Here is a 15,835-nt window from a genome sequence, read left to right as displayed (position 1 = left end):
GCTGTAAAGTATACGAAACGTCAGGCATCTAAAAGACTCAATTAACTGCGATCAAAGCCGGAAAAAGTTGTGTTATTGTAATTAAAACTTCAATTACAAATTTAAAAAAATGTCGTGTATCAGATAGAAGAAACATGCAAACCAGGATATTTTGAGTTTAATTAGACCAACAACACATTATAAATTCATAAGTATATTATGTTTAAAAGGATTACAAGTGATACAACAACAGACAAACAGGCAAACAAACAGATAGATAAACAAAAATTGTATAAAAAGTCTTTTTGGTATATATACCATACTAGCTGTGCCCGCGGCTTCGCCCGCGTTGAAATCAGTTTGTCACAAATTTTTCCCGGTAAACTTCCAGTGAAACTTTCATCAAAATCGGCTTTGCCGTTCCGTAAACCTTCCTCTTGAAGCCCTCTCTCCATTTGTGAAACCGCATGAAAATCCGTTCAGTAGATTTTGAGGGAATCGATCACATACGCTTTTGGGAACTTTGTTTTATAATACACTAACTGTTGCCCGCGACCACGTCCGCGTGGTTATGAAGATATGCATTACTATTAAGATGCTTAACGCAAATTATTTTTTTGTTTCAGTCACTTGAAATGCTTATCACCCTGAGTAAATTTTTCAAAGGCACAATTTAGTATAATTTAATAGTTATTTTTATAAAACCTCTCTATACACCACATTTTTAGTTTTATTTTCAAGCTGCAGTATGAATAACCTATCAGGCGAACTTATAGCTGCTGTATATGTTTCATACAAACTATCAACCTCAACTAAACCCCCTTAGCGATGGAATATCGCAAAATCCGTTCTTAGCGGACGTCTACTAACTATAATCTACATCCCTGCCAAATTTCATATTTGTCCATCATGGATGGATGGACCATCCAGCGGTTTTTGAGTTCTCGTGATGAGTGAGTCAGTGACCTTTCTCTTTTATGTATATAGATTACGATGTATTATTTGGACACTTCCTCGCCATCTATAGAGCATACATTTTAAATTTCAAGTCTCTTACCTTAATAACATAGGACTTTCATACAAACTTCCAACCCCGTTGTATCCCCTTATGGGTCGAGTTTCGTAAAATCCGTTCTCAGCGGATGTTTACGCCCTATAAGGAACCTATCTGCAAATTTTCAAGTTTGTAGCTGTTATAGTTTCAGAGATTTCGTGATGAGTGAGTCAACCTACCATACCCCATTTTAACCCCAAAAGGGAGTTGATTTCTAAAGATACATTATTTGAACACCTTCTAACCATCTATAGAGCATACATTTTAAATTTCAAGTCTCTTACTTCAAAAACATAGGACTTTCATACAAACTTCCAATCCCCGTTTTACCCCCTTAGGGGTCGTGTTTCGTAAATTCCGTTAGCGGATATCTATGATCTATACGAAACCTACCTACAAAATTTCAAGTTTGTAAGTGTTATAGTTTCGGAGATTTTGTGAAGAGTGAGTCAACCTACCATCCCCCGTTTTAACCCCAAAAGGGGGTTGATTTCTAAAGATACTTTATTTGAACACCTTCTTATCATCTATAAGGCATACATTTTAAATTCCAAGTCTCTTACTTCAAAAACATGGGACTTTCACACAAACTTCCAACCCCCCTTTTACCCCCTTAAGTGTCGAATTTCGTAAAACCCGTTCTTAGCGTATGTTTACGCTCTATAAGGAGCCTTCCTGCCAAATTTCAAGTTTGTAGGTGTTATAGTTTCGGAGATTTTGTGATGAGTGAGTCAACCTACCATCCCCCGTTTTAACCCCAGAAGGGGGTTGATTTCTAAAGATACATTATTTGGACACCTTCTCATCATCTATAGAGCATACATTTTAAATTTCAAGTCTCTTACTTCAAAAACATAGGAATTTCATACAAACTTGCAACCCCCGTTTTACCCCCTTAGGGGTTGAGTTTCGTAAAATCCGTTCTTAGCGGATGTCTACGTCCTATAAGGAGCCTACCTGCCAAATTTCAAGTTTGTTGGTGTTATAGTTTCGGAGATTTCGTGATGAGTGAGTGACCTTTCGCTTTTATATATATTATAGATTATAGATATCAATATCAATATCCATTTAGAAAAAAGCAATTATTTTAATATTACAAACAGATACCTATTCCAATTTCATTTATTTGTATAGATACATCATGCACACAGGCAAACATAAAAAATCCAAACATTATTTCAATAATCTAACTGCGTTACTTCAAATGTTGGTGTAATAGATGACGCTCTGCGTGAAAAAAGACTCCATCGCCCCGTTTGAAGGAACACAATTAGAAGTTGAACAGTTGAACAATACAAAATGTTTCGAAACAGGTGATAATAAATCTTAAAATAAATCTTTATTTATTTATCTCGAAATAAATCATTATTGTGCGCTCATAATACGATATTAGTTAAGCATTCACATCAAACTGTCGTTTGACAATTGACTCGTTGGGAGAATAAGGTATGATTGTGCGCAAAATGTTTGGCATTTTATTGGACATTGTGAACTGTGGACTTATAATGGGGATGCATTGCCTTTTATACTAATGAGTAAGAACAATACAGGTATTGTTATTTTTAAATTAATGGTAATAAATGGAGAAATGTTTATTTTAGTACAAACGGCTATAAAATTTATAAATCCTACAATTTACTAGTAAATTTAAAGTAGGTACTTATATATTAGGGTAAATTAAGGTACTACATCAGTTGGTAAATGTCAGGGTTTTAATAATAAAATATGAACTAAATTTCTGAGTTTTTATCATAGGCGAATGACAGATGATGGGATTAGGTGGTAGAAAAATACTTGTCAAACGTTTCACAGCATAATTTTCAAAAAATCAACGTTGACATTAAATATACAAAATGTAGGTATCTATTTTATGTTTTTTTCTATAGTAATAAAATAAGTATCTTAAATTAAGTTCCTCCGTAATGCCAATGACGCCAATAGAATTTGTCAAATATTTCGGGACCGAACCTCAGCATACGTGTCGACCCGAGTACCACAAGCGATGCGAGTGGGGGAGAAAATGTTACGTTCCTTAAGCGAGAAACACTAATACGAGTATAATAAAAAAAAAATCATATTTAATGAAATTGGCTATCCGTTAATTTTATTATAACGACTTCAAAACATTTTATATAAAGAATTTTACTTTAATCTAGAAATTTTATGTACATTAAAATCGAATTAATCCGCACGCTTTTTCAACCTCGACGCATCTGCCGTTGCCTTTAATTTTATTTGGTTGCAAGCCTTTCGCAACTTTATTTTCTAAACTAGCCGACCCGTGCCCACTTTGTTGGGCATTACTTATTATTATGTTAACCAAATAACATACTTTAAAGAACAAATTTTATAGCACTTAAATAATTAATATGTTGCTCCAACGCCATCTATCAAAAATAGAGAAAACGTCGTCGATAGACTAAAATAAGACGAGAAGAAAAAGTATAAATAATTCATACTTTGATAAGAAATCACCTATAGTAATCAATTATATTAGTTACATAATGAGTATTATTAATCAACAAATTTTTCAGATTGCTATATACTACTATACAACAAATTTGCATGATACTCAAATTCTCGCTAACTTTAGACAAGCGTGTAAAATAATTTACAAAGTGATCTGAGGCGGTGAACACTCGGGAACCAGTAAAAACTTTTATATTCATACTTAAAGGAATGTGAGAAGCGTTTAGCTGACAACGTAATTTAATAAAAAAGATTCTTCACATGAATTAAATAGTTATTTCAGAGTTTGATGTAATAACATTATTAACAAACGTTTTAAGATAATTTTGTTAGAATTTGGATTTATTCGGTCCTAATTAAGATAAAGATATAGTGTTAAGAATGAAAAAAATCTGAAACATGTTTATTGTTGTATCATATTTAGTTGACTTAAAATGTATTCAAGTCAAGCTTGCCAAGTTATCAAAATCTAACAAAGGAAAAAATATTTATCACAAATTATCATCTAAAAGTCATGTGACTCTAGCGTAGCAGCTAACCGATACGCTAAGTTTGTAAGTTCGCTGATTTGACCATTGCTAAAATAAATATTTTTTATAAACCATATATATATACCATATCATTTTACTATTAACTTTTTTTATCCATGGAGGTGTCACTTCTACACAAAATTTTAAGATATCTAGATGTATAAATGGGAATTAAAGTAATTCCAAAAAATTAACTCTCTCAAACTTGGAAAATTATTTTAATTAAGCGCAGCTAAATATAAACTTCACCGTCAAACAACCCGCGCTACTCCTGAATCGTGGCAAACTTGATAATGGTAAATATTTAATACAAGTAGGATTATACTTCGGATAAATTTTGTTCATTTGTTAAGTCAATAATTATTATAATTTTTTCGCATCGATTTCTATTAAGCTCTGATCCTTCCCCTACATGGGAAAAGAAGACTATGCCCATCAGCGGGATATTACAGGCTGAAGCTATGGCTCTTTATTTTTAATTATAAATTAACTAAGTCTATTTATGTCTATTTTGATATAAATTTGTCATTTAATGTAAATATATTTTAAAAAAACTATGGGACCCGACAGACGTTGTTCTGCCCGAAAAACAGTTATGACCGGAATACGAGTATATCCACGAACCCATAGAAATATAAGTATAAAATTTCAACCAAATCGGTTCAGCTGTTTAAGAAGAGGAGGTAGGGAATAATCCGCCAACAAGCTCAAGCTCTGATCCTTTTCTAGGCCTATGCCAAGCAGTGAGATATTACAAGCTGAAACGAGCGAGCGAGCGAGCGAATCCTAAAGTAGTCGCATCTTTTCGTAAAACGCAAGTGATCACGTTGGGAGCATTTTGCCGTCGATATGGGAAATGATTTTTTATGAGGTATAAAATGTAAAGACATAATATTTTATATATTGAAATTTTTTAATAAACTAAAAATGTTACATAGAAGCTATTCTAAATACCTATCTGTGAAGTTTCATACCTCCGACATCTTAATTTACAATTGAATTTTTGTTACATTGTTCTGAAATCTTAAAAGCAGGTCGTTTTTTTATATCATCAATTTTACAGTATTGTTATATAACGAGAAAATATTAAACATTATTAATATGTTTTCAGTAGGATGAAACGTTGTATAAAATTTTCGCTTCACTTAACAAAGTAAAGCCAATTAGTAAATATATAAGATTGAAGTATTTAACTCGACTAATATTATGTTACTTCCAAACTAAATTCACACAATTTTAGCTCTTACTCTAAGCATGACCAGAAATTATTCAATATGTTCTTTATTTGTTGTTCTGTAACTAAATGAAAATCGATTTCCAAACCGTTTTGTTTCCGTACAAAACTGAACGACAAGGACTTCTTTATTGGTTTTCTTTGTATTGTTATATTGATTTAGCTCTTATAGTTATTATGTACTTCAAACTTCTTGAAACTTTTCTATAAAATATTAAGTTTTCTTTCACTCAATTTGCGGTAAAATGCTGTACAATTATTTTTCTCTCAATGATTCTTAAACAGTTTTTCTGATAAACTTAATAAATCTGTTCCTCGAAAGATTCCACTTGCCCGCCAGCATTTACAATTGATGGTATGGATACTATTCATGATTTCATATAAATAAATTAATAATTATAATTACAGGTGTATTATTTTAGTGAATCACTCACTCGTCAACATACGTCATTCTAATAATTCTATAATTATTTGCACGGCGCGTTGATTATTATCTTTTGTTAATCAATTACATCGGTGTACCTCCACTCGAATATTTTTGAGCATTTTAGAGGCCATTTATAACAGTTGACGTAACATAAACATTTCAGTAGCAAGTGGATTCTTTCCATTGTTAGCAACACGTAGATTTTTTATATGGTGTATTTGTAACCAAAGACTCGTCCTTTTTGGATTACCTACTTTAATTAGACTAGGGTTTCTCAAAATAGAATTGTAACATGTCCAAAATAATAACGGAATTATTCGTTGTCTATAGCGCAGCACCCGTAATTTTTTTACCTAACGAACTGTTGTTATTTGCTTTGACAATTGACCTAATGGTGTAAATATTCGACATAAAATTATGGTCTAAGGAACGGTTATAAATAATTAAAATAGGACTGGTAAGTACTACTCCATTTTCTTGATTAAGTCGTCGGCATCTTTTAGTCGCTTGCACTGTCGTTAAGGAATCTAACTCAATTGGTACGACCTCAGAAAGCCTTAAAAACTCGTGGTTTGAAAACTAAGTGAATTCTAGCTCTCAAAAAAACATTAAAAAATAGTAAATAATATATAATTGGCGAACTTTTTGTAATCATTCTGGTATATTTCTATTTCACTACATCTAAAATATGATTTATTATTGTATAACATTATTATTGGTTTACATAAAAGTTTAAATCCAAGCCGCTATAGCATACATAGAAAAATTATACGGCACATAATTATCCTATATCGCTGTACTATTTTCTTGACAGTGTGTACGCTTGTACAAATTACGTAACAACAGCAGGGAGATTCAATGATAACAATTAGCTAGGGCGCTCGTTATAGCAAGATAGTCCCATTATTCTAATACGTGACTAGTTAGTTCAATTACTGGCCATTTAAAGGTTTACGCCTTATGAAATCGTATCAACTATTATTGATATAACTTTTTTTTTCATTTGTTTGCTATTTGTCTAATGTTATTGCAATGACTTTAAAAGCAAGTTTAAAAGACCTTGTGAAAGAAATTAAAATTGAATTAAAAACCGTGATTGCGTTTCTCGTGTATCGATGTAACGAATTCATTTATCGTGTACTTATATATGATTGTATAAATAAAAAAATAGTGTATTACTTTCTCACAAATTATATTTTCAATCTGATTACCATTTGCATAATGCACAAACTCAAGTTAAATCATTTTGTAGAAGGGTTACATCTGTGACTGATCTGGGTTCTAGCCGAAAGTACAGATCATCAGGCCCCACTCCACGTGACAACAAAATTATACAAAATATAATTTATATATACATATATAATTATACTAATTGCAGGTTTAAACCGCTGTGTAAGAAAGGAATATAAAATAATAAAATAGAAATGAAAATATTAAAAGTTTGCGCGTTTTGTGACGAATCTCTACTCAGACTATGAAGAGAATACCTATATATAAAAATATTATTTATTTGGCTCGTGATATCGTCTAGTCAGTTAGCACCCGTTTAACGTTGTTTGAGTGGTAACCATGTTCCTTTAGAGATTGAGGGATCATAGATAATTAATAAGCTAGTACAATAGTTTGTATTTATTAGAAACATTTATAATAGCAGTATTTGGTGGAAATAATTATAAAATCCCGATCTCATTTCTATTAACTACACGTATAGGTTGTTGAGAAGTTGAGATGAAGCTCTTCCCCATATGTATGTATATTTTTAAATATTTAACAAAAGATAAAAATGAGGGGAAGGAGGTAAAGTGGCCCCACTTATGCCACTTTTAGTAAGTTTCGACTATACGTTGACCCTTTTTCAATAGAAATCGGCATTATAGAGTGCCTGCACTTGTTTTATAAAGACATCTAATATAGTTGTAAGACCAAAGTCCAATGGGCGAGAAAGATGCAACAAGCTGAATACATGTATAATTGTGTTAATCCCATCAGGAAGGTGAGCCCTAATCTAAACTGAGAGAACGTCCCTCATCGAACGACTCATTTGCAAAAAACGCAATTTAGACATAAACGAGGCATGCGACAACACTATGGAAATAATCCAAAATGTAGGTGAAAATATTTTAAAGGATTTTTTTTTAATTTATAAATTATTATTTTTTTGAATTTTTACTATTAACTTTTGACAGAACACAAATAAAATTATAAAAATATCGTTCGGAATTCATGTATCTTTCTCACATAGTGTTTTTTAAGTAACCTTCTTTACGCACGCTTGACTTGGGGAGTAATCTGGTGAAAGCGTGACGAGAACGTTACGAAAAGTGTGATCGGTTGAGGCGAACGCAAGAGGTGGCTGGAGCTTGAGAGGGAGATATAAGTTACTAGCTGTGCCCGCGGCTTCGCCCGCGTTGAAATCAGTTTGTCAAAAAATTTTCCCGGCAAACTTCCAGTGAAACGCTCATCAAAATCGGCTTAGCCGTTCCGTAAACCTTCCTCTTGAAGCCCTTCATTGGTGAAACCGCATGAAAATCCGTTCAGTAGATTTTGAGGGAATCGATCACATACGCTTTTGGGAACTTTGTTTTATAATACTACACTAACTGTTGCCCGCGACTACGTCCGCGTGATTATGAAGATATGCATTACTATTAAGATGCTTAACGCAAATTATTTTTATTATTTCATTCACTTGAAATGCTTATCACTCTGAGCAACTTTTTCAAAGGCACAATTTAGTATAATTTAATAGTTATTTTTATAAAACCTCTATACATCACATTTTTAGTTTTATTTTCAAGCTGCAGTATAAATAACAGCCTATCAGGCGAAGTTATAGCTGCTGCATATATTTCATACAAACTATCAACCTCAATCAAACCCCCTTAGCGGTGGAATATCGCAAAATTCGTTCTTAGCGGACGTCTACTAACTATAGGTAATCTACCTCCCTGCCAAATTTTATCTTTGTCCATTCTGGATAGAAACCACCCAGCGGTTTTTGAGTTCTTGTGATGAGTGAGTCAGTGACCTTCCTCTTATATATATATATATATATATATATATATATATATATATATAGATTACGATGCATTATTTGGACACCTCCTCCACTATCTATAGAGCATACATTTTAAATTTCAAGTCTCTTACTTCAAAAACATAGGACTTTCATACAAACTTTAACCCCCATTTTACCCCTTAGGGGTCAAGTTTCGTAAAATACGCCTTAGGAAGGAACCTACCTGCCAAATTTCAAGTTTGTAGCTGTTATAGTTTCGGAGATTTCGTGATGAGTGAGTCAACCTACCATCCCCCGTTTTAACCCCAAAAGATAGTTGATTTCTAAAGATACATTATTTGAACACCTTCTCTCCATTTATAGAACATATATTGAAAATTTCAAGTCTCTTACTTCAAAAACATAGGACTTTCATACAAACTGCCAACCCCCGTTTATCCCCTTGAGGGTCGAGTTTCGTAAAATCAATTCTTAGCGGATGTCTATGCTCTATAAGAAACCTACCTGCCAAATTTCAAGTTTCTAGGTGTTATAGTTTCCGAGATTTCGTGATGAGTGAGTCAACCTACCACCCCCCTTTAAACCCCAAAAGGGAATTGATTTCTAAATATACATTATTTGAACATCTTCTCATCGTTTATAGAGCATACATTTTAAATACCCTAGCATCTTACTTCAAAAACATAGAACTTTCATACAAACTTCCAACCCCCGTTTTACCCCTTTAAGGATCGAGTTTCGTAAAATCCGTTCTTAGCGAATGTTTACGCTCTATAAGAAACCTACCTGCCAAATTTCAAGTTTCTAGGTGTTATAGTTTCGGAGATTTCGTGATGAGTGAGTCAACCTACCATCCCCCGCTTTAACCCAAAAAAGGAGTTGATTTCTAAATATACATTATTTGAACATCTTCTCATCGTTTATAGAGCATACATTTTAAATACCCTAGCATCTTACTTCAAAAACATAGAACTTTCATACAAACTTCCAACCCCCGTTTTACCCCCTTAGGGGTCAAATTCCGTAAAATCCGTTCTTAGCGGATGTCTACAACCTATAAGGAGCCTATCTGCCAAATTTCAAGTTTTTAGGTGTTATAGTTTCAGAGATTTCGTGATGAGTGAGTCAACCTACCATCCCCCGCTTTAACCCAAAAAGGGAGTTGATTTCTAAATATAAATTATTTGGACAACTTCTCATCATTTATAGAGCATACATTTTAAATATCAAGCATCTTACATCAAAAACATAGAACTTTCATACAAACTTCCAACCCCCGTTTTACCCCCTTAGGGGTCGAGTTTCGTAAAATCCATTCTTAGCGGATGTCTATGCTCTATAAGAAACCTACCTGCCAAATTTCAAGTTTCTAGGTGTTATAGTTTCGGAGATTTCGTGATGAGTGAGTCAACCTACCATCCCCCGATTTGACCCCAAATGGGAGTTGATTTCTAAAGATATATCTTTCGGACATCTTCTCATCATCTACAGAGCATACATTTTAAATTTCAAGTCTCTTACTTCAAAAACATGGGACTTTCATACAAACTTCCAACCTCCGTTTTACCCCCTTAGGGGTCGAGTTTCGTCAAATCCATTCTTAGCAATAGATTACGCCTTATAAGGAGCCTACCTGCTAAATTTCAAGTTTGTAAGCATTATAGTTTCGGAGATTTCGTGATTAGTGAGTCAACGTAACATCCCCCGTTTTAACCCCAAAAGGGAGTTGATTTCTAAAGATACATTTTTTGAACACCTTGTTACCATCTATAGAGCATACATTTAAATTTCAAGTCTCTTACGTCAAAAACATGGGACTCTCATACAAACTTCCAACCCCCATTTTACCCCCTTAGGGGTTGAATTTCGTAAAATCCGTTCTTAGCGAATGTCTACTTCCTATAAGGAGCCTACCTGCCAAATTTCAAGTTTGTAGGTGTCATAGTTTCGGAGATTTCGTGATGAATGACCTTTCGCGTTTATATATATTATTATAGATTAAAGACAGAAAGTAGAGAGTTACGTTTCGTATATTAGTGTAGGGGCAAAAGAGAGAGGCGCAAGCACACATTTTCTTTCTCTCTATCTGATAATTTGAATTATTAATATACGGATTAGGCTGAACCAAAAAAAAATCAAGTATATTTTTTTAAAGTGTATGAATTTATTTTTGGGATGACGAAAAAAAATTTGTGAGAAATGACCCACGTACCAACTAAGAGATCTGTCATCGCAAATTTTTAATTTTTTTTTTCTGGAGCAGGTTTCTGTCTCGTAACTCCTAAACCATCGAGATACATTAAATTGACTTAGAAACATTTTATTATATACAATAGTCGTGTTTTGTTCATTTTCACAGTTTGATGATAATTTAAAGTTTGCAGAAACTTTCCATTTAAGTACTAGTATTTACACTTATCTTTTCAATTTTATTTCTTAAATGATAAATTACTTGTAGCTTGTTTGCACACACATATACATACATACTGAAACACCTTCACAGCGAAGAAATCAGTGCGACCTACTTCTATTTGGTTTGTATTTTAAATTAATAATGTGATGTTATAAAAATAATTACATGATATTATGGGATTTATGTACTTTTTATTATATTATGGGAGAAACTAAGGCTATCACATCGCCAATGGTGAAATAACGTGGTGGATACGCTTCATATCCTTCTTGTCAATGGGAAAAAGACTTTTGCTCGACGTTGAAATATTGACATGTAGTCGCAAGGCTTGTACAGTCAATTTGTATTATTTTAATACACAAGCTTCTTGAAAGTAAAGTAATAAATCTTGTTGAAGGACGAGAGTGGTAGTTTTGTTACTTAACCGTATATGTACAAATAGTGAAATTTTAACCTTATTATATTTAAAAACGACTATAAATGAAAGAAATTGAAGACGATTTTTGTAAATTTTATCTATCTCCGTTACAGTAAAATGCAAAAACTATTTCTTGAAGTTTGATATTGATGTATGTATATTTCACCCTTGCACGTTGAACTCAGGCCTGAAGTTAGGCCTGTTTTATTTTCAGGAAACAAAATCTAGAAGTGAAATCGTCAATACAGCAATTCGAATAACGTAAATATGATAATCATTTTGTGAATCTTTGCTTTTCATATATTCTGAATCACTGATTTTTACTGATATTCACCAACGCATATATAAAGGCTTGTTCACATTTTCATAAAAAAACGTTTGCAAAATTGCTTTCTCGTTTAGTAAAACAGACAAAACCTGCAAGCCTATGCACATTGCTGGTGAAGTTACAAATTGCTACATTAAATTAAAATACGATGAATTTAGGCACGATTTTGATGATAGTGGTGGATTCCAACAAAAATAAATTGCTTCCGAAACGAAAGCTGAGAGCTACGCTACGGAGATAATATATTGCGGTGTCAACGCAAACAGATTGAATGAAATGTCAATATAAAATAAATACTGTCATTCAGTATTTTATGTATGTTAGGTAATTCTTCCAACGAAATTATAAAACAGAATTTTTAATAAAACGTTTACCCAACCGATCCAATTTTAAGTAATTCGTTACTTATGCTAAAAAAGCAATTTGTAATGTAGTTTAGGTAAATTTCGGGATCGTCTTCTCGGAAATACGGTCAAATAGACAGTTACGAAGAAGGGTTGTTCTTAAATCACTAAGATTAATTTTCTGTGCACATAATTTATATCAGCAAACCAGGCCGCGGGTCGACGAGACCATGAGGCAATTTACAAACTCGAAAATCGTGGAAGTTCGTTAATTATTCGACGGGAGTTGCTCGGGTGCCCCGGGACTCACGTTTATTGACAATTAAGACAAGGCTCAACCGCTTCACGCGCCTTATTGCCCTTTTCGCGGTCGCCGCCGAAACCCAATCCGATATTCCCTATCCCATAACATATATCGATCCCGTTAAGCATTACACATGTTACAATATAGCACTATTCTAAGATTTTTAGAAGAAAAATACTTTGGTAGTTTTTCGCCTTTTAGATGTTTCCATATTTTATTACTGCAATATTCTATTTCATTGTTAACTTTTAAGAAATTTTATCTTCATTAGTATTTACAATTATACACATATATACCTATCACTGTCAATACGCAGGTATATAAAATTAATTGTAAGATTTTCGCCTTAGCTGTATAACTTCGTAGACTACGTAATTTATTTATTAAAGCGAAATAGTTGGTAAACGTCGACATCGTTGGCATATAATTTTCCTAACAAGAGTAACGATTGTAATTTCGTGTTTGTAAAATACTTAATCAACGGATTCCTTTCTAAGTAACCCCGAAATCTTATAAACTACTAGATCTATGAAGCTAAAATCAGTTAAAGTCCACGTCAGCCAAAAAAGATTTTAGGAAACAACCGTCCATAAAATAGCAGAAAGAGGTGTTAAATTATCTATGAAATGTTGGTATTTCTGGACTTAGAACTTATTAGTGAAACATTGGTCTTTAACTTGTCACAACGAATAAAATTTATATGTTTCAACTTTTTTTTCTTTCTTAAACCGTTCATTTAAAAACATATTAATTAAAAATACAAAATTTAGAATTTTGACTCAAAATATATTTTTTAAATCTTATACTATTAAACGAGCAATTCTTATATATATAATTTGAATCTCGGAAACGGCTCCAACGATTTTCATGAAATTTAGTATGCAGGGAATTTCGAGGGAAATAAATAAATCTAGCTAGGATTCATTTTTAGAAAATGTTGTTTTATCACAGTTTTTAGACAAAAAAAAATATCGTTAGAATACGAAGGTAAATTTCGCAAATGCCAGTAAAGTTGTAATAGTTCAGGTGGGAAATCAGCCGGTCGCGATCGACCGGAAAGACCATGGTTTAAATCCTCGATCGATTATTATTTTTTCTTTTTTTTCTAATTGCACTCGTTATTTTTTTATGTAATAATGTGTGTTAAATTGAAAAATATTGTTTATATTTTATCATTATTATTTTTTTAGTATTTTTTTTTTTTTTTGATTTTTTATATATTTTTTCATACCTATATATTTTTTTATCATTTTCGGTATAAAAAATATTATTCATATTTTATAAATATGTAATTCGTATTTAAATATGATTTCCAAAAAACACGATTTAATAAAAATACCGAGCTAAGCTCGGTCACCCAGGTACTGAATTTTAATACCCAAATTATAGTTTCTACAACGTAACGACTTCTTTAAGAATGTCAATGTTATTCAAATTTAGTAGACAGTAAGTATACATTTCGGATCTTATTTAATGAATAAAATTGACCAAAATTTTTGTTAAAGCCTGGATAGTAATATTTCAGGACCGCTACTGGTAAACTGGAACAGTAGAATTTAAATTTACTAGCTATTAAAATTTGAACCGGTTATTTTCTTCCTTACATTACCAGTACAAATTATTTAGTATACATATATATCATACTCTACAATGAAATAAAAATATAAACTTTATTAATACTGTGTACCAAAACCAAACTACTGATGATTTGAAGGTGAAATTGCCAGGTATGGTTAATATGGATAAATGTACAAATCCGTTCAAGAGTTGGTCCAGTCCAGAGTCTTTTACTAAAACAAGATATATTTCTTATCTTTGAGGTCTTTCGAGGTAAAATTTTTTAATTGCCATGGTTGCTGTATAGTATCCGAAACGTCGGGCATGTAAAAAACTTAATAAACCGCGATAAAATCCGAAAAAGTTGTTTCATTATAATGAGTGAATTTCGCGTAAACATTAGAAAATAGAATGTAACCCAGTATTGCATGATTTCTAATAATTAAAAAACTATTCTTATAAAAATATTAATAATTGCATTTATTTATTAGAGCATTTAAAAATGTATTTTTATAACTTAGTAAGTTGAACGATTTATCTAAAGTTACTGTCAAGTCTCTCAAGACTATTCAAACAATATAATTATAATATTCGTAAATGGAACAATGACGCTTAAATATTAAAATACTGTTAAAAACAAACGATAAAAAAATAAAGGTAGCTGTTATATTTCAATATTTTTGTGATAAAACTTTTCTTTATATTTGCTTCAAATGAAATAATTTATTGGAAACGAAACGAAGACGAGGCAGCAGGCTAAAAGAGAAGCTCGAAATTGTAAATAATAAAGCATCGAACGTGAGAACGATTTACAACGCAATAAAGCGAAAAGAAAAATTAGCTCGTGAATCAAACACATCAGAACGTTTATTACGTAATTGACAGGTGAAATGGATGCTACAAAATGTTATGACGTCATTTATTGATTAACTAATCCTTTTAAATTGTTAGAGCCAGGGATCATACTTAGGATAAATACTTCATGAAATTTTGTATAATATTGTGATTATTTTAATGTACGTTAATTCAGTCAACTGAAACGTTTATAATGTCTTAAGTGATATTCTCAAGGAATATATAGGTACATAAAAATAATCATTATAAAATACAAGCAAACATCGAAAAGAAATATATCTTTAAGAAGACCCCCTTAAAATAGGCACTTAAGACATGAGACCCAGATTGAGTTACTCTCGTCCTCAAGAGAGCAACTTCTTATAATAAACCTTCTACTCGGTGATTTGTCACCCGATATTTAAGGATAACAGTAGGAATAAAAATGAAAAGGACTTTTTGCGGTATTAAATGTTTAATAGGTATATTAGCACATTTATGGTGAATACAGCTTTATTTTGAACCATTTGCTCATAGGTCAAAAGGGGTCACTCAGTAGAGAATACCTTAAGTAACCGGTACTGTATTAGTAATACACATGCATTTTAAATAAAATATCCTAAACTTAACAAACTATTTCAATATGAAATTACTACATAATCATTATTAACCTTTTCCTTATTACTGAACCCGTGGCGGATTAATTCCATTTAATTAAAATTTCGGATTATCTTAACTTTTAACGAGCTCTAAAAATAGACTGTTTATTAAAGGCTTTTAAAACACGTGGCTCAAAAGAGCAGATACGTGTAAAAATACCAGAACTGTCGAAACTAAGAGAGGTAGTCTGAAAATAACGATTAATTTTATAATTAACTAGCTGTACCCTGCGCGCGTTGCTACATTTTTTTTTGGTCATACTGAC

Source organism: Melitaea cinxia, chromosome 3, assembly GCF_905220565.1.
Source record: "Melitaea cinxia chromosome 3, ilMelCinx1.1, whole genome shotgun sequence".
Lineage (NCBI taxonomy): Eukaryota > Metazoa > Arthropoda > Insecta > Lepidoptera > Nymphalidae > Melitaea > Melitaea cinxia.
The sequence above is the reverse complement of the archived record's forward strand: the minus strand, read 5'-3'. Positions refer to the sequence as shown.